Source organism: Nymphaea colorata, chromosome 2 (genome assembly GCF_008831285.2).
Source record: "Nymphaea colorata isolate Beijing-Zhang1983 chromosome 2, ASM883128v2, whole genome shotgun sequence".
Taxonomy (NCBI): domain Eukaryota; kingdom Viridiplantae; phylum Streptophyta; class Magnoliopsida; order Nymphaeales; family Nymphaeaceae; genus Nymphaea; species Nymphaea colorata.
The window spans coordinates 25,091,024-25,112,508 of record NC_045139.1 but is presented as its reverse complement, the minus strand read 5'-3'; the positions used below and the strand labels follow the sequence as shown (position 1 = coordinate 25,112,508).

Here is a 21,485-nt window from a genome sequence, read left to right as displayed (position 1 = left end):
CTCTGCCCACACCCTTTTCCCTCTCGCACGGCCTCCCCCTTTCCCATCCTTCACTCTCTCGTGCTATCTCCCTCTTCCACCTCTCTCATGCCTTCTCACCCTCCCTGTCTGTCTCTCCTCTCTATTTGAACCCACTCTACCCACGTCTCTCTCTCTTGCCACGCTTCCCCTCTCCTACTCATGCGGTCTCTCTCTCCCTCACCTGAACATTGGGTTTCTCCTCTCTCACTGTCTCCCTCACGTGTGCAGCCTCACTCCCATCCTCTCGTGCCCTCTTTCTCCCATTTGACTTTAGCCTCCTCCCTCGCAGCTTTGGGAGGTCATGCTCAAACGACAGACCCTTCTTTTGACCTCTTTTTCACTAAATCTCACCCTATTTATGATTATGTGATCGAATTTCAGCTTGGAGGACTGGTCTTCCCTCTCATAACAGCGACTTGTAGGCCTTGGTGGTGGCGGCATTGAAGGATTTTAGCCGCTTGGATACCACTTGGACTCGTGAGGTGGCTGCCGGAAGCATCACAGCAGTTTGAGCTCTTGTATTGGGGTGAGCAAGACCTAATCGAGCTTAGATTGTTGAGTAATATTTGTTAGAGCATGTATAATTATTGTTTAAGCATGCTAGACTCATGATTTGATGTTTTGGATAGCTTTTTAGCGATGTTGTTATTTAGGGGAAAGTTTATGACTATTGGTGAGAAGAATAAGAATCCATGCGTATATCTCTCTCTTTAGCATGAGTTATTGATTTTTGAAGCTTTTGGAAAACATGGTAGAGTTAGTGATGTTGTGGAGAAGCATAGGACCGTCTTTGGGAACACTTGGGGCACCTTGGTCGACGTGGGTGGTATTTGTTGGTAGGAAGGGGGTGTATATATTGGGAAGAGGCCTCAACTAAAGGAAAGTTAATGAGAAATGTGTTAAGGATGGATTGATCGAAGCATTGGATTTTGACGTTGGGTGGCAACGGCAAGTAGTTGCGAAGTGGCCTATTGGAGGGCTTGTAGGTCGACACTACCCGTCGACACCTTCTTGAGGCAATGACATGCGCCTCAATGATGTTGTTTTATGTTTGTTTGGATCGTAGGGTATCTGATAGAAATCTTACTTTGTGGTTATGTCTGCAGGTACACTGGGCACGTCCCATCGACCTTGAGCGACCAGATTCAAAGCTCGAGGCATTTTGAAGAGTTTTGAGGCCGCGCGACAGATATGGCGACATTTCAGGCAAATCTTTGCCTGGGTAAATGTGTGAATGTGTGTTCCTAGGGTCATGGGATTCTAGGATTTGTGATGTGAACTGATTGATTGTTTTGAGATTGAATGTGTGTATGCATGTACATGAATTGATATATGATATGAAGGGTTTTGAAAGGCTATTAGTGATTGTTTTGAAAATGTTACGCCTTTGCATGTGCATGCTAGAATTGATAACTGTTTAGGATAGATGAGGTGGGGTATCGAGTCAAGTGTCTCCTCGACCCCAATTATGCATTAGAAAGCATCCTAGAATGATAATTGTCTCGGACCGATACGAGCCAATCACAGATCGAGACTACTCTCCGTGGTTTGGCTATGTTTTGAAAGGTGTGATTGATTGGTTAAGTTTTGAAAGGTGTGATTGATGTGTGTGATTGTGAATGATTTGTCATGTGACATGTTCTGTTTTGGAAAGTTATTAGAAGCTTGTTTTAAAAGCTGTTACGCATTTGCATGTGCATGCTAGAATTGATAACTACTTAGGACAGATGAGGTGGGGTATCGAGTCGAGTGTCTCCTCGACCCCGATTGTGCATTAGAGAGCATCATAGAATGATAATTGCATAAGACTGATACGAGCCATCACGGATCGAGACTACTCTTTGGGATTTGGCCAAGTTTTGAAAGATCTGATTGATGTGTTTGATAAGATATGAATTTTTATGAATGTGAATGTTGTGAATTGTTGCATATGTATTGTCGTGGGTAATAATGCAATTGATTGGAATTGGAGGGTAGTGGTACCCGTATTGTATGACGGCTAGCTATGATGGTTAATGTTATGTGTAGACCTCGTGGGGAGGCAATTGGAGGTGTGGGTGCACTCGTGAAGTGAGCCAACCTCATGAGCTAGCCGGTCATTCTGTGATTGTGCAATTATAATGGTAATAATGAAAGAATAAGAGATGAGAGGCCAGTGGGATGTGGCTATGTGTTGGGAGATGTCCCGTTTTCACCACTGGTCTCGCCTGTTCAGAGCGCAGGTAGTGCAAGGCTCCAGGGTACTGTTGTGTGTTGTGCTTGAAGCATGGGCTCCCGCCTTCCCAACCTGAGTGTCCTAGGGAATGCTGAGTATCTCTCCTTGGAATTCACACATCCATGGATGAGTGCTCTACCGCTGCAGCGGATGAATGAATCCATACTGTTTTCGGCCACCACGGGGGTTGTCTCTTAGCTATGGGCCGCCCGCGGTGTGCACGTGCCTGTGTTTGCATCCACAGGAACTGTCAATTCACTAAAGCTAATGAAAATGAATGTATGTGAATGAAATGTGTGTGAACGAATGTATGTGATTGATGGGCATGTGAATGCTATGACTGAAATGAAATGTTTAAGCATGCCTTGCATATGATTGAGATTGTGTTTCTATGGCCCTTGAGAGGTCTTTTCATGTCGTGGTCTATGTTAGGGGTTTTCTTGGCAAATGATGTGCCTATGCCCTGACACGACGTGACGAGAGATTGTTTTTATGATTTTTCTTAGATTTGAGCCTTACCTAAGAGGGTTTGAGATTTTCCTGGCTTGTTGCTATACTGCGAAGGCTAAGCCTTCAGTTATTTCTTTTTCAGGTTTTGGAGGACCCGGGGCAGTAGGTTGATCAGATGGCTTCACTCACATCGTACTGGGGAGGTTTTGGGTCTTTGGTAGTGCCGGCGCGTTATGGTTTGGTCTTTTTTGATTTCTTATTTGTGTTAGGCATCAAAGTTTTTGTTTGGGGCATTTTTGTCATACAGATAGATGTGACTTTGTATGAATTGAAATTGTTATATAAATGAAAGTTTGCCCCATGGTTTCAAATGACCTAGCTCAATCCTTTTTGGAATTGTTGTGTAGTCGCACCTCAATGCTTTATGTTTATAAAAAAAAAATTTTTTGAGGGTCAAAAGGTTGGGGTGTGACAGTTTGGGTATCAGAGCTATGGCAAAACCCCACTATGGATATGAGTTAAGGACTATCTGTGAAGCCGTGTTGCCCAGGTACGCGTTACTTGATTGAATTGTTATTGTAGTTTTGATTTTTTTTACGGTAAACTATATGTACAGAATGTGATTGATGTTTTGAAATTTTGTGCTGATGCACTTCTGTGCTTTGGTTCGAGAGATTGATCATGGACCATGTTTGAGAATGAGGGTTCTTGTGTGTACAATTGGAGTACCAATGTTGGGGTAGGAAGCGAGCTAAGTTCGGCCCATTCTGATGGGCATGCCCCATTGGATGATAGTCTGTCAAGGCAACAATACGCCCAGACTAGTGTGGGTGCCCAAACTCTGTCAGGGCAGAGGAATGGATTGAAGAGGATGAACGCATCTTTGAGCTCCTTAAGATGCCAGAATGTGACAAAGTTAACTATAGTTGGTATTTGTTGAAAGGTTATGCCAACAGTGAACGTGGAGACCCACTTATTTCACTTACCTGCACAGTTGGTAATTCATAAGTTTTAGTGAGTTTGATGTCATTTTGGGCATGGATTGGCTATGCACACATTGTGCCACTATAGATTGCAGAGAGAAGCAGATACGATTGTGGATGAATGAGATGAAACCAAGGGATTTCCAAGCACGAAAAGCTAGTCGAATTGATAAGCTAATGGTGTCTGTAATGAAGGCCAAACGTTCGATAGAAAAGGGAAGTGTTGTTTTCTTGGTCAATGTGTTGACCAATGAAACTGAACCGGTGAGGTTGCAGGATGTTGCTGTTGTGAGTGAGTATCCCGATGTGTTTCCTAAGGAACTGTCAAGTTTGCCTCCAACGCGAGAAGTAGAATTCAAGATAGAGTTGTTGCCAGGGACAACTCCCATTTCTAAGGCACCCTACCGTATGGCACCGGCAGAGTTAGAAGAATTGAAGAAGCAATTGCAGGAGCTCTTAGACAAGGGCTTCATCCGACCTAGTGTGTTACCGTGGGGAGCACCAGTGTTTTTTGTTAAGAAGAAAGATGGGACAATGCGTTTGTGTATAGATTATCGCATGTTGAATCAAGTCACCATCAAGAATAAATATCCGCTTCCAAGAATCGAAGACTTATTTGATCAGCTTAAGAATGCAAAGGTTTTCTCCAGGATTGATCTGAGGACAGGGTACCATCAAACTCTTGATACGGGAGGAAGATGTTTCTAAGACTGTTTTTCGAACTAGATGTGGGCACTATGAATTCAGGGTCATGCCTTTTGGGTTGACCAATGCTCCCGCAGCATTCATGGACCTCATGAATCGGGTTTTCCAAGAGTTCTTGGATCAATTTGTTATTGTTTTTGTTGATGATATTTTGGTGTACTCAGAGAGTGTGACAGAGCATAGAGATCACTTGAGAAGTGTAGAAGTGTATTGGGTCTTTCGCGCAAACATAAGTTATATGCCAAGTATTCAAAATGTGAATTTTGGCTAGAGAAGGTAAACTTTTTGGGTCATGTAATATCAAAGGATGGTGTATCCGTCGATCCGGCTAAGGTGTCAGCTGTACAGGATTGGAGGATGCCTTGCAGTGTAACTGAGGTTAGAAGCTTTTTGGGATTGGCAAGATACTTTAGGAGGTTCATACAAGACTTTTCAAAAATAGCTACGCCCATGACTAAGCTATTAAGAAAATGAGTGAAGTTTGTTTGGAATGAAGAATGTGAGAAGAGTTTTCCAACTCTGAAGGACAAGCTTACTACTGTTCCTATCTTGACGCTTCCATCAGGTTATTCTGGTTTTGTAGTGTACACCGATGCATCGAGAATCAGTTATGGATGTGTATTGATGCCACATGGCCGTGTAGTGGTTTATGCATCAAGACAGTTAAAGGTACTTCAGCAACACTATCCCACTCATGATTTCGAGTTGGGAGCGATTCTGTTTGCATTGAAAATATGGAGACACTACCTCCATGGTGCAATTTTTGAGGTATTTACAGATCACAAGTCAATGAAGTATATATTCTCCCAAATGGATCTAAATCTGAGGCAATGAAGATGGATTGAATACTTAAAGGATTATGATTTCACGATATCATATCATCCAGGTAAGGCGAATGTGGTGGCAGATGCGTTGAGCAGGCATGTCAAGGCAACAATGTGTAATATGTTGACTCGTTCTTGGACATTGTTGCAAGATGTGATAGCTTGGCAACCTCATCTTTGTGACGAGAACAAGGCAACGATGATGGCCTTGATACGACATCCCTTGATGGAAGAGCTTGTGATGAAGCAAAGGGAAGATCCAGAATTTGCTAAAAACATGGAAGAAAGTAAGAAGACAAATTCTCTTTGGCATCAAGATGAGGGTGGTTCATTGTGATTTCGACAAAGATTATGGGTTCCTAAGGATGAAGGGGTGAAGCATCAGTTGCTTGATGAAGCTCACAAATCTAAGTGTTCTATACACCCTGGTAGTACAAAGATGTTTCAGGATATGAAAAGAAAATTTTGGTGGCCTACAATGAAGCATGAAATTGCAGAATATGTAGCAAAGTGCTTAGGTTGCCAGCGGGTCAAAGCAGAGCATCAACGGCCAGGAGGCTTGTTGCAGAGAATTGATATCTCAGTGTGGAAATGGGAAGACATTCGATGGGTTTTGTGGTTGGTTTGCCTCACACCAGAATAGAACATGATGCCATTGTTGATTGACCTACGAAGTCCGCTCATTTTCTGCCAATAAGAATCAGTCAGTCCTTAGAAAGTCTCGCAGAGTTATATTGGCGAGATAGTGAGATTGCAGGGAGTGCCAAAGTCTATCATCGCGGATCGAGATCCACGTTTTACCTCTAAGTTTTGGGGGCAATTGCAAAATGGCATTGGGTACCAAGCTTAAGCTGAGCACAACATTCCACCCCCAAACTGATGGGCAATCTGTGAGGACCATTCAAACCTTAGAGGGTATGTTGCGTGCATGTGTCTTAGAGTGGAAAGGAGAATGGGACAAACATGTGAAATTGGTAAAATTTGCGTATAATAACAGTTACCATTCTAGTATTGGGATGGCACCTTTTGAGGCTTTGTACGGAAGACCATGCAGATCGCCAACTTATTGGATCGATTTGGGCGATGGCAAGATTGAAAACCCTTTAGTATTACAACACTACACCGACCAAGTGCAATTGATAAGGAAAAAGTTGTTTACTGCTCAGAGTAGACGGAGAAGCTATGCTGACATTCGACATAGAAAGTTGGCTTTTGAGGTTGGTGATCATGTGTTCCTAAAGATTTCCCCTACTAAAGGTGTTTTTCGTTTTGGTGTGAAGGGAAAGTTGAGCCCGAGGTTCGTAGGACCATTTGAGATATTAGAGAAGATTGGAAAGGTGGCCTATAGATTGGCACTACCACCTGACTTGAGTCATATTCATGACGTTTTCTATATTTTCATGCTTTGAAAATATGTACCAGATCCGACACATGTGATTGATTTTCAAGGTATTCAGGTACAAGATGATTTGACAAGGGAAGAAAGGCCTATTAGAATTGTGGATCAAAGAGAGCAAGTGCTTCATACTAAGAGAATTCCTTTAGTGAAAGTGGAATGGCAGTACCATGTATTGAAGGAGAGCACATGGGAACCTGAGGAGGACATGCGAAAGAAGTATCCACACTTGTTCTTACATTGAGGTATGACTTAAATTTTGAGGACAAAATTTTATTTAAGGAGGGTAGCATGTAACGCTCGTTCTTTTATTTCAGGTTTGGATTGGAGCTAATCCGGAGCCGGACCCGAAGTCCAGGCGTGAAGGGGAGCCTGACGCTGGCTCTCTCTTCCTCTTCTCCCTTACCACAGAACCTCCCTCTTCTTCGTTCTCTCATCTCTCACCGTTCTTGCGACAGAGATGCAGGCAGCGACGACAGAGGTGGAGGGCGACGCTCGGGTAAGCCATCTCGAATCCTCCTTGTTTTCATCTTTCTTCTTTCCTCTTCTTTCTCGTTCTCCCTCCTTCGCTGCTTTCTCGACCCTCTGCCTACACCCTTTTCCCTCTCGCACGGCCTCCCCCTTTCCCAGCCCTCACTCTCTCGTGCTATCTCCCTCTTTCGCCTCTCTCATGCCTTCTCACCCTCCCTGTCTGTCTCTCCTCTCTATTTGAACCCTCTTTGCCCATGTCTCTCTTTGTTGCCACGCTTCCCCTCTCCTGCTCATGCGGTCTCTCTCTCCCTCACCCGAACATTGGGTTTCTCCTCTCTCACTGTCTCCCTCACGTGTGTAGCCTCACTCCCATCCTCTCGTACCCTGTTTCTCCCATTTGACTTTAGCTTCCTCCCTAGCAGCTACGGGAGGTCCTGCTCAAACGGCGGACCCTTCTTTTGACCTCTTTTTCACTAAATCTGACCCTATTTACGATTATGTGATCGGATTTCAGTTTGGGGGACTGGTCTTCCCTCTCATAACAGTGACTTGTAGGCCTTGGTGGTGGCGGCATTGAAGGATTTTATCTGCTTGGAGACCACTTGGACTCGTGAGGTGGCTGCCGGAAGCATTGCAGCAGTTTGAGCTCTTGTATTGGGGTGAGCAAGACCTAATCGAGCTTAGATTGTTGAGTAATATTTGTTAGAGCATATATAATTATTGTTTAAGTATGCTAGACTCATGTTTTGATGTTTTCGATAGCTTTTTAGCGATGTTGTTATTTAGGGGGAAGTTTATGACTATTGGTGAGAAGAACAAGAATCCATGCGTATATCACTCTCTTTAGCATGAGTTGTTGATTTTTGAAGCTTTTGGAAAAATGGTAGAGTTAGTGATGTTGTGGAAAGCGTAGGACCGTCTTTGGGAATGCTTGGGGCACCTTGGTCGACGTGGGTGGTATTTGTTGGTAGGAAGGAGGTGTGCATATTGGGAAGACGCCTCAACTAAAGGAAAGTTAATGAGAAATGTGTTAAGGATGGATTGATCGAAGCATTGGGTCGACACCTTCTTGAGGCAATGACATGCGCCTCAATGATGTTGTTTTATGTATGTTTGGATCGTAAGGTATTTGGTAGAAATCTTACTTTGTGGTTACGTCTGCAGGTACACCGGGCACGTCCAGTCGACCTTGAGCGACCAGATTCAAAGCTCGAGGCATTTTGAAGAGTTTTGAGGGTGTGTGATAGGTATGGCGACATTCCAGGAAAATCCCTGCCTGGGCAAATGTGTGAATGTGTGTTCCTAGTGTCATGGGATTCTAGGATTTGTGATGTGAACTGAATGATTGTTTTGAGAATGAATGTGTGTATGCAAGTACATGAATTGATATATGATATGAAGGGTTTTGAAAGGCTATTAGTGATTTTTTTGAAAATGTTACGCCTTTGCATGTGCATGCTAGAATTGATAACTGTTTAGGACAGATGAGGTGGGGTATCAAGTCGAGTGTCTCCTGAACCCCAATTATGCATTAAAAAGCATCCTAGAATGATAATTGTCTAGGACAGATACGAGCCAATCACGGATCGAGACTACTGTCTGTGGTTTGGCTAAGATTTGAAAGGTGTGATTGATTGACTATGTTTTGAAAGGTGTGATTGATGTGTGTGACTGTGAATAATTTGTCATGTGACAAGTTCTGTTTTGGAAAGTTATTAGAAGCTTGTTTTAAAAACTGTTACGCATTTGCATGTGCATGCAAGAATTGATAACTACTTAGGACAGATGAGGTGGGGTATCGTGTCGAGTGTCTCCTCGACCCCGATTGTGCATTAGAGAGCATCATAGAATGATAATTGCATAAGACTGATACGAGCCATCACGGATCGAGACTACTCTTTGGGATTTGGCCAAGTTTTGAAAGATCTGATTGATGTGTTTGATAAGATATGAATTTTTATGAATGTGAATGTTGTGAATTGTTGCATATGTATTGCCGTGGGCAATAATGCAATTGATTGGAATTGGAGGGTAGTGGTACCCGTATTGTATGACGGCTAGCTATGATGGTTAATGTTATGTGTAGACCTCGTGGGGAGGCAATTGGAGGTGTGGGTGCACTCGTGAAGTGAGCCAACCTCATGAGCTAGCCGGTCATTCTGTGATTGTGCAATTATAATGGTAATAATGAAAGAATAAGAGATGAGAGGCCAGTGGGATGTGGCTATGTGTTGGGAGATGTCCCGTTTTCACCACTGGTCTCGCCTGTTCAGAGCGCAGGCAGTGCAAGGCTCCAGGGTACTGTTGTGTGTTGTGCTTGAAGCATGGGCTCCCGCCTTCCCAACCTGGGTGTCCTAGGGAAGGCTGAATATCTCTCCTTGGAATTCACACATTCATGGATGAGTGCTCTACCGCTGCAGCGGATGAATGGATCCATACTGTTCTGAGCCACCACGGGGGTATTTTCTCGGCTACGGACCGCCCGCGGTGTACACGTGCCTGTGTTTGCACCCACAGGATCTGTCAATTCACTAAAGCTAATGAAAATGAATGTATGTGAATGAAATGTGTGTGAACGAATGTATGTGATTGATGGGCATGTGAATGCTATGACTGAAATGAAATGTTTAAGCATGCATTGCATATGATTGAGATTGTGTTTCTGTGGCCCTTGAGTGGTCTTTTCATGTCATGGTCTATGTTAGGGGTTTTCTTGGCAAATGATGTGCCTATGCCCTGACACGACATGACGATAGATTGTTTTTATGATTGTTCTTAGATTTGAGCCTTATCTAAGAGGGTTTGAGATTTTCCTGGCTTGTTACCATACTGCGAAGGATAAACCTTCAGTTATTTCTTTTTCAGGTTTTGGTGGACCCGGGGCAGTAGGTTGATCAGATGGCTTCACTCACATCGTACTGGGGAGGTCTTTTTTGATGTCTTATTTGTATTAGGCATCAAAGTTTTTGCTTGGGGCATTTTTGTCATACAGATAGATGTGACTTTGTATGAATTGAAATTGTTATATAAATGAAAGTTTGCCCAATGGTTTCAAATGACATAGCTCCATCCTTTTTGGAATTGTTGTATAGTCGCATTTCAATGCTTTATGTTTATAAAAAAAATTTGTTTGAGGGTTAAAAGGTTGGGGTGTGACAACATTTCTCAGGCCATCACTAATAAATGCAAGAACACACACACACACACACACACACATATATATATATATATATGTATATATATATATATATCAATCAGAGAGAGGGAGATGATGACCTTCTTCATGTATAACTCAACCACCCCGGGGATGTGAGTGCATGTCTTGTAGTTACCATAGAACATTCCGTTCAGTGTTTTCTCATTCAAGAAGTTGATGGGGTGTGTCTTGAATACTGTGTCTTGACTTTTGAGACACCAACCAGAACGGCAACACCCCATCCCCATAAAAGAGAAAGGACTCGTCAGGAAAGAAGAGACTAAGAAACTTTGAGTTCAGAAAGACTTTAGTGCAGTCAATTCATTTTGATTTGAGGAATCAATCAGATCTCAGAAATCCAAGAATGTGTAGGACACCACTCACATCATGAACACACTCAAAGGTGTCAATGCTTTATGTTTATAAAAAAAATTTGTTTGAGGGTCAAAAGGTTGGGGTGTGACAACATTTCTCAGGCCATCACTAATAAATGCAAGAACACACACACACACACACACACACACACATATATATATATATATATATATATATGTATATATATATATATACATATATATATATATATATATATATATATATATATATATATGTGTGTGTGTGTGTGTGTGTGTGTGTGTGTGTGTGTGTATATATATATATATATATATCAATCATAGAGAGGGAGATGATGACCTTCTTCGTATATAACTCAACCACCTCGGGGATGTGAGTGCGTGTCTTGTAGTTACCATAGAACGTTCCCTTCAGTGTTTTCTCATTCAAGAAGTTGATGGGGTGTGTCTTGAATACTGTGTCTTGACTTTTGAGACACCAACCAGAACGGCAACACCCCATCCCCATAAAAGAGAAAGGACTCGTCAGGAAAGAAGAGACTAAGAAACTTTGAGTTCAGAAAGACTTTAGTGCAGTCAATTCATTTTGATTTGAGGAATCAATCAGATCTCAGAAATGCGAGAATGTGTAGGACACCACTCACATCATGAACACACTCAAATGTTGATATCATGGCATTGATGTTCCCTGTGCACTCAACACTCCTGTCAACCCCACCATTGGTCCTTTCTGCAATTACCAGTGCCAAAACACTTCAATGGGTCAATAACAATTAAGTGGTCTTCTATCAAGTAAGAAGTTAGTATCCAGGAAAGAAGTGTTTTAGTCCAGTTAAAAAGTAATACATTACATAATATGAATAAGAGTAGGAAAATTTATTCACTATAAGTTTCCTCTAAAGCTGGTTTGTCTACAAGCAGACCTCTTGAATGGGTTTATCATAGTCCTTGGGGTTCAGAAACTCTGTGCAACCAAATTTCTTCGCTGAAATAAGGGAAAAGCAAAGAAGAATCACTAATCTGCAAGTAAAATCAGAATGAACTGGATCATGGTCACGCCATCATAAAACACACCTTCTTCTAATATGTTGGGGTTCAGATCAACTCCAATAATTCGTGAAGCTCCGGCGACCCTTGCACCTTCAGCGGCCTAAAAGTTGCAAAAGCGAGGCATATTATATCTAGGACATGTACCTGCAGAGCTTTTAGGAAATCCAAGAACTTACAGCAAGGCCTACAGCACCCAAGCCGAAAACAACCACACTTTGACCCTTCTTTAGCTTAGCCACATTAACAGTGGCTCCAAAACCTGAAACCCATTCCAAGGAACAATCGATTAAGAGAACTTCACTTTCTTAAATTTCTCAGAAAGAAATGGAATGAGAATGATTTAGTAAATAGTTTCCCTTGCCTGTTGAAATTCCATAGCTAAGGACACAAACTTTGTCCAGAGGGGCCTTTGGATTGGCCTTGGCAAGGCAACCCACGTGTACAATGGTGTATTGACTGAAGGTGGAGGTGCCAACAAAGTGATAGATGGGCTGCCCTTTAATGGAGAACCTTGATTTCCCATCAGCAAGCATCACTCCCCTGTCCGTGTTGATCATGAGAAGATCGCACATGTTGCTCTCTCCAAACTTGCAGTGTGCACATTCCCCACATTCCCCAGTGAAGATAGGGAGAACATGGTCACTCATCTGAAGATCAGTCACGCCTTCACTGACACTCAACAATCCTGCAAAATTGAAAATCAGCCATTCTGAGTGTTAGAAAAATAAAAACTCCATTACACTGATGTTTCATAAACTTAAATTATAGGCTACAAACTGCAACTGTGATGTTGAGTAGCAGAAACCCATGTAACCTATGCTGCAGTTATGATTATACAAGTTTGACAAATTTTGTGTGAGTGAAAAAAAAAAATCCCTGATGGATTTGTGAAGTGTTAACAGTTGTGTTTCTCTAGGAAGATTTTCTCACACAAGAAAAAAAGAAGAAAATAGATGCTAAAAGTCCAAAGTTAGAAAAAGACCAAGACAGAAAAACTCACCCGCCAACCTCATGTCCAAAAATTCTGGGGAATAATGGCTTCTGCCCTGCAAGCCAGGAAATTGGAAAAATAAGACACAAGTTAATAACATAACTTATTTTCTAAGTGGTTTTCTGGAAGCGTAGAGTTAATCAATCCAAAAGCCCTATTCTAATTGGACCTATGTGTAAACAACCACATATGTCCAAGCCTTCGAGGAAGTGAAGCCATTTTTTTTTTCAATTGCAAGAGAAACCAAAATAACTTGCATGTCTGATGGCTCTGTTTTCATGGTCCCACCAAGAAGCAGAACACAAAGATCAGGAGAAGGAGATCTGTCAAGTACGTTTTCCCTTTTTCCTGGAAACATTCTAAACTTCCAAACTAACGAGTATGTTGGCAACCGAACAAGGAAAAAAGAAAACAGCAAATTTTGCAACTTTTCATTTACATCTTCCAGAAAGGAAACATGGGTTTTCTGTCAGAATCCCCATGAATTCATGAAATAGCAAACCAACAAAAATTGGATCATCCCTCGACCATCCATCAGCAGAACGGAGTGAGAGAGAGTTGTGGAGACAAAGAAAATGGGATGAAACACTTTCATATGAAATAGCTTCCTGTTACCTTTGCAACCGATGACTTGAGTCAAAGAGTCACCGATACCCACAAGGAGTAAACAACCGAAGGCTTGGTATGCTTCATTTTCAAGTGTTAACAGACATATGAAAGGTATGTCTCTCTCTCTCTCTCTCTCAATCCCTATTTAATAAAAACTTTATTTGAAAAGTTGTTTACAAGTTTATCTCGTAACGGTGAGTGGGCCCCCTTGCAGTTACGAAATGCAAAGATAAGACTCGGGGCCACTATCCAACATCTCCCACTTGGCCATAAAAGCGCCAGTTTGCTTCCACTATATGTGGCTTTCCTCAATTTTTAGTTATGTGACTTCCATAATTGGTTTATCTATTGTTACTTGTACTTTTTGCAAGGTAGCGAGGTTTTCCTTTCAACGGCTGTCCATCGCAACCTTTCAAATATATCTTAGTCTCATATGTGCTACATGCTTGGTAAACATATCTTCAGATATTCCCTTAGTTAAGAGATCAATTACCATATCATTTATAAGTATGTAATCAACTGAGGTTTTATTTTTCTCAATCATTTTGGGAACATAATGGTATTTCACCAATACATGTTTACAATTTGAGATAACAACAATACTTTTCGTAAGAGATATTGCTGTTGATTATCATAGTATAGTTGAACTGGCTCATGATAAAAATCTAACTTCAAGTTTTTAGGAATCGATTTATCCAAACAGTAAAGGTAGTTGCGACATTGCATGCTACATATTCTGCTTCTTGTGTGTGCTGAACAACATATCATTGTTTCTTACATGACCAACTATTGCTCCACCTTCAAAGAGAAAAATATATCCAGATGTAGACTTACTGTCGTCTTTACAACCATCAAAATCTACATCGGAATAGCCAACAAGATTTAATTCATCATCTTGGTAGGACAATGTCAGCCCTTTTGTTTCTTTCATATATGGAAAATTTCTTTTAACTGCTTTCCAATGAGGCCAATCAGGATTACTTTGGTAGCGGCTCAACCAGACCAATAGGAAAGCTTATGTCCAGTCTTATGCACAACATTAGATATATTAACCTGCCAAAAGTCTAAGCATATGGAACACTTAATTTCTATTGTCTTTCACTGGGACAATCACTTCTGCTTAGATTTTTCCTTTAGCAATGAAAGTTCCAATAGGTTTGCAATCTTGCATATAAAACTTATTTAAGATATAATCAAAATATCATTCTTTGCTCAAACTTAGAATTATTGAGTCTCTATCTCGAGTGATCTTTATTCCTAATATATAGGATGCTTCACCCATGTCTTTTATTTCGAAGTTCTCATTGAACCAAGTCATTGTTTTGAGTATCATATTGTTTTTCTTTCTAGTCAATAAAATGTCATTAATATATAGTGACATAATGCAAAAGAGACTCTCACTTTTTTAGATATAGGCACAATGGTCTAGCAGATTTGCTACATATCTGAGCATTGTGATTGCCTTATGAAAGGCAATATAGCACTGTCTTGACAACTGCTTCAAACCGTACAGTGATTTATTAAACTTGTACACGTTATCTTTATTTTCTTTGATGACATATCATTGTGGTTAAGTCATATATATGGTTTCTTTTAACGCATCATTCATAAAAGCAGTCCTCACATCCATCTGACAAATATCCAAGTCATAAAAAGCTACGATAGCTAGAATTATTCTAATTGATGCAAAATTTACAACTGGTGAACATGTTTCTAAGTAATTAATTCATTCCTTTTGGGAAAAACCTTTTGCCACCAGTCTTGCTTTAGAATTTTTTACTGATCTATTAGCTTTATACTTTTTCTTCAGCACCCATTTACACACAATGGATTCTCTATCCTTATAAAATTCTACTAGTTCTCAGACTTTATTCTATTCTATGAATTAAGTTTCCTCATCCATAGTATTTACCCAATCTGATTATTCATGCGAGTTTATTGTTTCATCATATGTCAGATTGTCGGACATTACGTTAATATCTGTTAAATAGCATAGTTCCTCTGCTAGATATACATAATAATCATTCAAATATGGAGGAGAACTGAGTATTTTATGACCTGACAAAATCTGAGAAAATGAGGTACTTGAATCAGTTGGTTCATTACTAAACTGTTATCCAGTCGGTTCCTTGCCAAACTATTCCTTAGAAGGTTCATACACAGTTGATTTATTACCAAACTGTTTCCCAGTCGGTTCATTGCTGGACTATTCTTCTAAATAAATTAGATCATCTAGTAGATTGGTTTAATCTTCTACTATATCATTGTCTTTGTTATAGAGTTCTTCTAGGAACCCTACAACCTTACTTTCAATAAGCCCCATAGTTGAGTGATATAATCTGTAGCTTTTGCATCCTTTCGGATATCCAATAAACACACATCTTATAGATATGTTATTTAGTTTATCCATTTTTGGATCCAGAATTTTCATATGGGTTACAGATCACCATCTCTTCAAATGTCTCAGATCTGGTTTTATATCAGTCTATATCTCATAAGGAGTGGTCATGACGGCTTTGAAGAGCAGTCGATTCATTGTATACATAGCTATTAACACAACATTCACATCAAAATACTTTGAGTAATTGTGCACCTGTCAACATGGATCTCACATTGTTTAAGAGGGTTCTGTTGCACCTCTCAGCGACACCATTTTGTTGTGGCATTCTAGACATTGTTCTTTGCCTAATAATTCCAAGGTCTTTGAGTGTTCAAGGAAGTAATTTTATGTATACTTACCACTTTGATTTAACATTACAACCTTGATATATTTTCCAAGCTGACTTTAGACTTCATTTTTATATTTCTTGAATTTTTCATGTGCTTTAGATTTGTGTTTGATCATATAAAGATATCCAAAACTTGAGATGTCATTAATGAAAGTTATGAAATATGACATGCTACTAAGTGGTAGGTCCTTGAAAGGTCCACAAATATTTGTATGGATGATCTCCAATAGATCAGTGGCATGTATCACTTTGGACGGGAAGGGCTTTCTTGCCATCTTTCTATATAAACAGGATTCAAATTTCATGAAATCATTTATATTTTTATCGAGTATTATAGCTAGAATCTTCATCTAATTGACACTTAAATGGCTTAATCTTTCATTCCATAAGTTCACACTCACAATCAATGCGCATCCAATATAAGTAGAACTTGAAGCTTTATTCATTTTATTGAGTTTAAACATGTCGTGTTTTTTTACATATTTCTCTTCAAACATGGTCCTCCCATATTTTTCCACTGTGACTTTTCCTGGAACAAAATGAACTTCAAAACCATTCTTAGTCAGAGCGAAGACAGACACTAGGTTTCTCTTTATGGAAGGAACATACAAAACTTTATTAAGAATGACACTGGTGCCTCTAACATTTAGTCGATATGACCCGACTCCCATGACATCACAATATGAGTTATTTTTCATTCAGACATTTTGAACTCCCGAACCCAGGTCTTTCAAACGAATCACACCTTCTTTCATTTTTGTTTATGACGGGTAGCCCCTGAATCTACCCACCAACCAGTCAGATCTCTATATCCGAATAAACACTCTCACACAACACAAATGACTTCTCTGTTAAAGTTTCTTTGATTTTTCCTCCTGTTGTTGTCTTGACGATTGTTGTTCTTCTTGTTTGAAAACCTTGTCCTGTGGTTGTTCTTGATGTGCCCAGGGTTTCCGTAGCTGTAACATTTCACTATGGCTTTTTGAGGTCATTGAGTACCTACAAAATTGCCCTCAAACTTGCCATCGTTTCTCTTTTTAAATTGTTTGGGTCTTACAGGCACATGATTGCTAATAGGTTTATTTTGGACTATCATTAGTTCTGCATTTTTTCTCCAGGTATTCTTGCTAAATAGCTAATTGAATGAGGAGTTTCTCTAAAGTTAGAGTGTCAAACTGGAGACTCAAAGCAGTGATTGTCATATCCCAAGAAGGAGGTAGACTATTCAGGATCATACAAATATGCATGTTGTCAAATATCACATTTTCTACTACGGCTAGGTCTTTAGCCATGACCAACATCTTGTTAATATGATCAACCATGCTATCTGACTCCTTCATTTTATATGAATTATACTGTCTTAGAAGTAATTGAACGTGCATCATAATAGTGGTGTTAAGTAATTGAACGTGCATCATAATAGTGGTGTTATACTTTGAGGAGATAGAATCAAACATCTCCTTGACTCTTGAAAAGTCCTCAAACACCCCGATCTACATCTTCCATGAAGGTTAACATGATAGTTTTAACCATTAAGTCATCAGTATCAAAGGTATCATATGCTTTCTTTTCCTCATCTGTGGGCTTGTCTCCTAAATTGGGGAAAAGTTTGTTGATGACATGAATTAGTCTTTCAGAAGTGAAGACTAGCATGATCATATGCTTCCATGCATGAAAGTTGGCTCCATTAAGTTTTTCAGTTTGGTTAGTTCTGAGGCTCCCCCTCTAGAAGTCATTTCTAAGGTTTGAATTATAATTGCAAGTAAAAAAAACAATAAAAAAAAGGCAAACCACCGTTAGAGTACATGCATCATAAAAACATTATGTCTAGAAGTCTCCAACAATATTTTAAAATATCACTTATCAGCAAGGAGATCTCAATTTTAAATTTTATAACGAGATTTTCCTTTTTTATTTTTAAAACTATTTTTGAAACCCTTTTTTAGCAATTTTTAACATGTCTAAGGGTATCACTGTGCAATTTTGAATAAAATTCTGGTTTTAAACTAAATTGAACTTTCGCAAGCCTCTTTTTGAAAAAGTTTTTTGTAAAAACGTCGTAGCATTAATTTTTTGTAAAATTTGACAGTGTTTTTTTTTTTTTAAATATTGATGTGGACTAAATCTATAATTTTCAACTTTCACAAACCTCTCTTTGAAAAAGTTTTTAGCAAAAATGTTGCGGCATTAATTTTTGTGAAATGGTGGACTAAATTTGTAAATTTCATACTTTGACTATAAAGTCGCTCCGACCCGATTCTTTCTGATTTTTTGCTTGATCTTCTCTTTCCTCTCACGAGAACCCTTCTCTAGTAGGGTTTCGTCCATTGTCTTTTGACTCTTCTTCACTCGGCCACCGCTGCAACCAGCATGCCTCTACTACCAGCGTGAGGAAGGCTCTGCTATCAGTGCGAGGAAGACGACCAGTGAGTGCCTCTCTTCTGCCACTGCGAGGAGGATGGCCTGGGATCTCTTCTGCCACTGCGAGGAGGATGGCTTGGGATCTTTACTACCACCGCGAGGCAGAGGGCCAATGAGCACCTCTTTGCTACTACCGTGATAAAAGGACGACAGAGCTGCAGCCAGCAAGCAGCAGGGGCTATGGAACTCTCTTTGTAGGGGTTTGGGTTGTTGCGAGGAGAATGTCTGGAGGTGCGATCAACAAACTCTAAGGCCTTTCAAATCCTTTTTGCTGTCATGGTGATGAAGATGTCCGACTGAGCACCAGACGCTCTCAAACCCTCTATGTAGGGTCTTGGGTCATGACCGGAAAAGAAGCAGCGACAACGACAAAAGGGGGAAGCGGCGAAGGCTTCTCCAGGCGTTCTCAGTAGATCTGTCGGTCTTGGGCTTCTGTCCCTCAGGACTCTCAAACCCTCTCTACTACTTTATGGGTCGTTGCACGAAAAGCGAGAGGATAGAGGGGTTTGTTGGGATTTCCCCATCTGGATAGTTCTGCATCGATACAGGTCCATATCCGTTTCGAACACTTAAGTATAAATACTCGTGTCTTGTGATGGAGTGAGACACATTCAGTTTTTACCGTCTGGGTAATCGGTCCCGATAGTCATACGTGAATTGCCTGTCCCCATCATTGGGCTGCTATGACTGAGGAGAGAAACCCATTGCCGCTGCCGCCGCCACTACCTCCGTTGGACAACGACTCTATGGGGACTGTAGCCGTTCTACCAACAGCCGCCGACATTCAGTCGGCGGTCGCCTCTATAGGTTCTACTTTCGCCCTATGAAACACATGAATCTATGAATGGTTTTCAATTTCTGCATTTTCTTTTGTGCGCTATCTTGATTCCTCGCAGAGCTCCAACAATGGGTTATGGGCCCACTCTATGTTTCCGCTGCGCGTTTTCCCCTTTGCATTCTATCTTCACGCAAAGGGAATAGGGCAGAAGCGTGGAAGAAGTGGAAAGGGAAAGGGAAACGCGTTGGCCTTCCGTTGAAGGGCGTCGTTGGGGAAGGGAGGCCACCGGTGGGTTTCGCCATCGCCGAACGGGGCCGTTCGACCCTCCAGTGCCTACCCCGGTTCTTCTCCCGCCACCGTTAGCAGACGCCCTAATTTGGAGAAAGGGGAAACCGGGAAAAGATGCGGGAGAAAGGGCAAGCGCCCATCTTCGCACAGTTTTTGGTCCATCGGGTTCGCCGGCGCCGGACGGGACTGTGCGACCCTCCGGCGCCCATTCTTAGCCTATTGGAGAAGGATCGCCGTTCGGGGCTTAGCAGGAAGCGGAGGTTTTTCGATGCCTGAAACCGCCTGTTCGGTCGAGCGGGAGGCGGTCGGACCCGGGTCGGGTCATGTTGACCCGACCCGGTTCCATAATGGTGTCCTCACCCACCAGCCATAGGGAGTGGCCAGCAGTGTCGCCAGGTGCCGTACGGCACTCGGCGACCACCGGAAAATGTCCCACGTCCGGTGGGAGGGCCGTTTGAAACGTTTCCCGCCGCCCCATCACCCCTGCCGTTGGGCTAGGGCAGCGGTGGCGGGAGGCATTTCAGTCTCCCGAAACCGCCACGCACGATAGGCCGGGCGGGTCCGGATCGGGTTCTAACGGACCCGTTCTAGGCCCATTAAGATTAAACCGGTTCGATAAGTTATGCAACCGTTCAGAGTTGTTTAAGACCGGTTCTTCCCTTTTTCGGACCGGTTCATCCGGTTTTAGACCGGTTCTAGACTGGTTCTCAAGTTACGGGACCGGTTCTTTCAATTTTCAAACGACTCGGAGCATTTTCTGAGCGGTACAATTTGTTTTTTAACCCGGTTTTACACGTTTCTTGACCGGTTCATCTAGTTTTCCACCGGTTCAGTCCATTTAGGGCTGATACGAGATCAGCTCTAAGCTAGAAGAAGCTGGTATATGTGGTTGTATGTCCATTTAAGGTGTTTAATGAATTGGTTCGATCATTTTAGATCGATACGGGATCGATTCATTATGTTTTATGGTACTTTAATGAATAATTTAGATAGCATTAAGTTGATTATGTAGAAATGATTCATGTGATTCGTGTGTTTAATTCTATATGTATTATTATGACATATTCTTGTATCATGTCTTATTTAGGATTATGCTAAAGTTTATTCTGTTACATGATCATAAAGTTTGTACGATAACGCTAATGTAAAGGGCCTATGATTAGTTAAATCATGTCATACCTCACCAAAGTGACTACGCATGATTTAAAGGCACATTAGTGTTTCATGTTGTACTTACTCTCATTTGAAAGAACATAATTACCCAAAGGTAGTGTGTTATGTTCAAGAGAATAAGTAGAGTAAAATACGAAAATAGATTCTTACATGGTTCTGTCATTTTACACCCAAAGGTATTATGCTTTACTATAGTTTGAATTTACATTTCCTAGTTTTACTAGATAAAATTAAGACGGAATACATGTGCGTATTAGGTATATTACCAAAGTAGTAACCTAATGACCCCTGATATTTGTCTTGGAAATAGTAGACATAAAGAGCCTTTTATTTAGTTTACTGTTCCATATGGTTTGTCTCATATAATGCATGTCATCTTATTGATATCTTTTGTCATCTACAGTGCCTGGTTCTACTTATTTAATGGCTCAAATTCTATCCCTTTACTTGATGATTCAAATTATGCTGAATGGAAAGAAAATGTTGTGTTTACGTTGGCGTATATGAATCTGGATATGGCTTTGAGGCGACCTGAGCCACCACCTCTTACACCACAAAGTACACATAATGAAACAGTGTATTTTAACAAGTGGGAGCATTCTAACCGACTAAGCTTGTTGCTTTTGCAATCAAGGGTCGCTACGAACATACGTGGTGCTATCCCACCATGTAGAAGGTGAGAGAGTTCTTGGATGCAGTTGAGGCTCAGTTTGTCAGCTCTCATAAAGCTAGAGCCAGTACCCTAATGTCAAAGTTAATATCTATGAAATATCAAGGAGGGGGTAACATTCGCCAGCATATGTTAGAAATGAGGAACATTGTTTCTCAATTG

The 21,485-nt window shown here is 41.0% G+C and overlaps 1 pseudogene; it reads right to left on the bottom strand.

Annotated features, from left to right (window-relative positions):
• The window catches only part of LOC116247519 (alcohol dehydrogenase 1-like), a 35,226-nt pseudogene that overhangs the window by 466 nt on the left and 13,275 nt on the right, over positions 1–21,485 (bottom strand).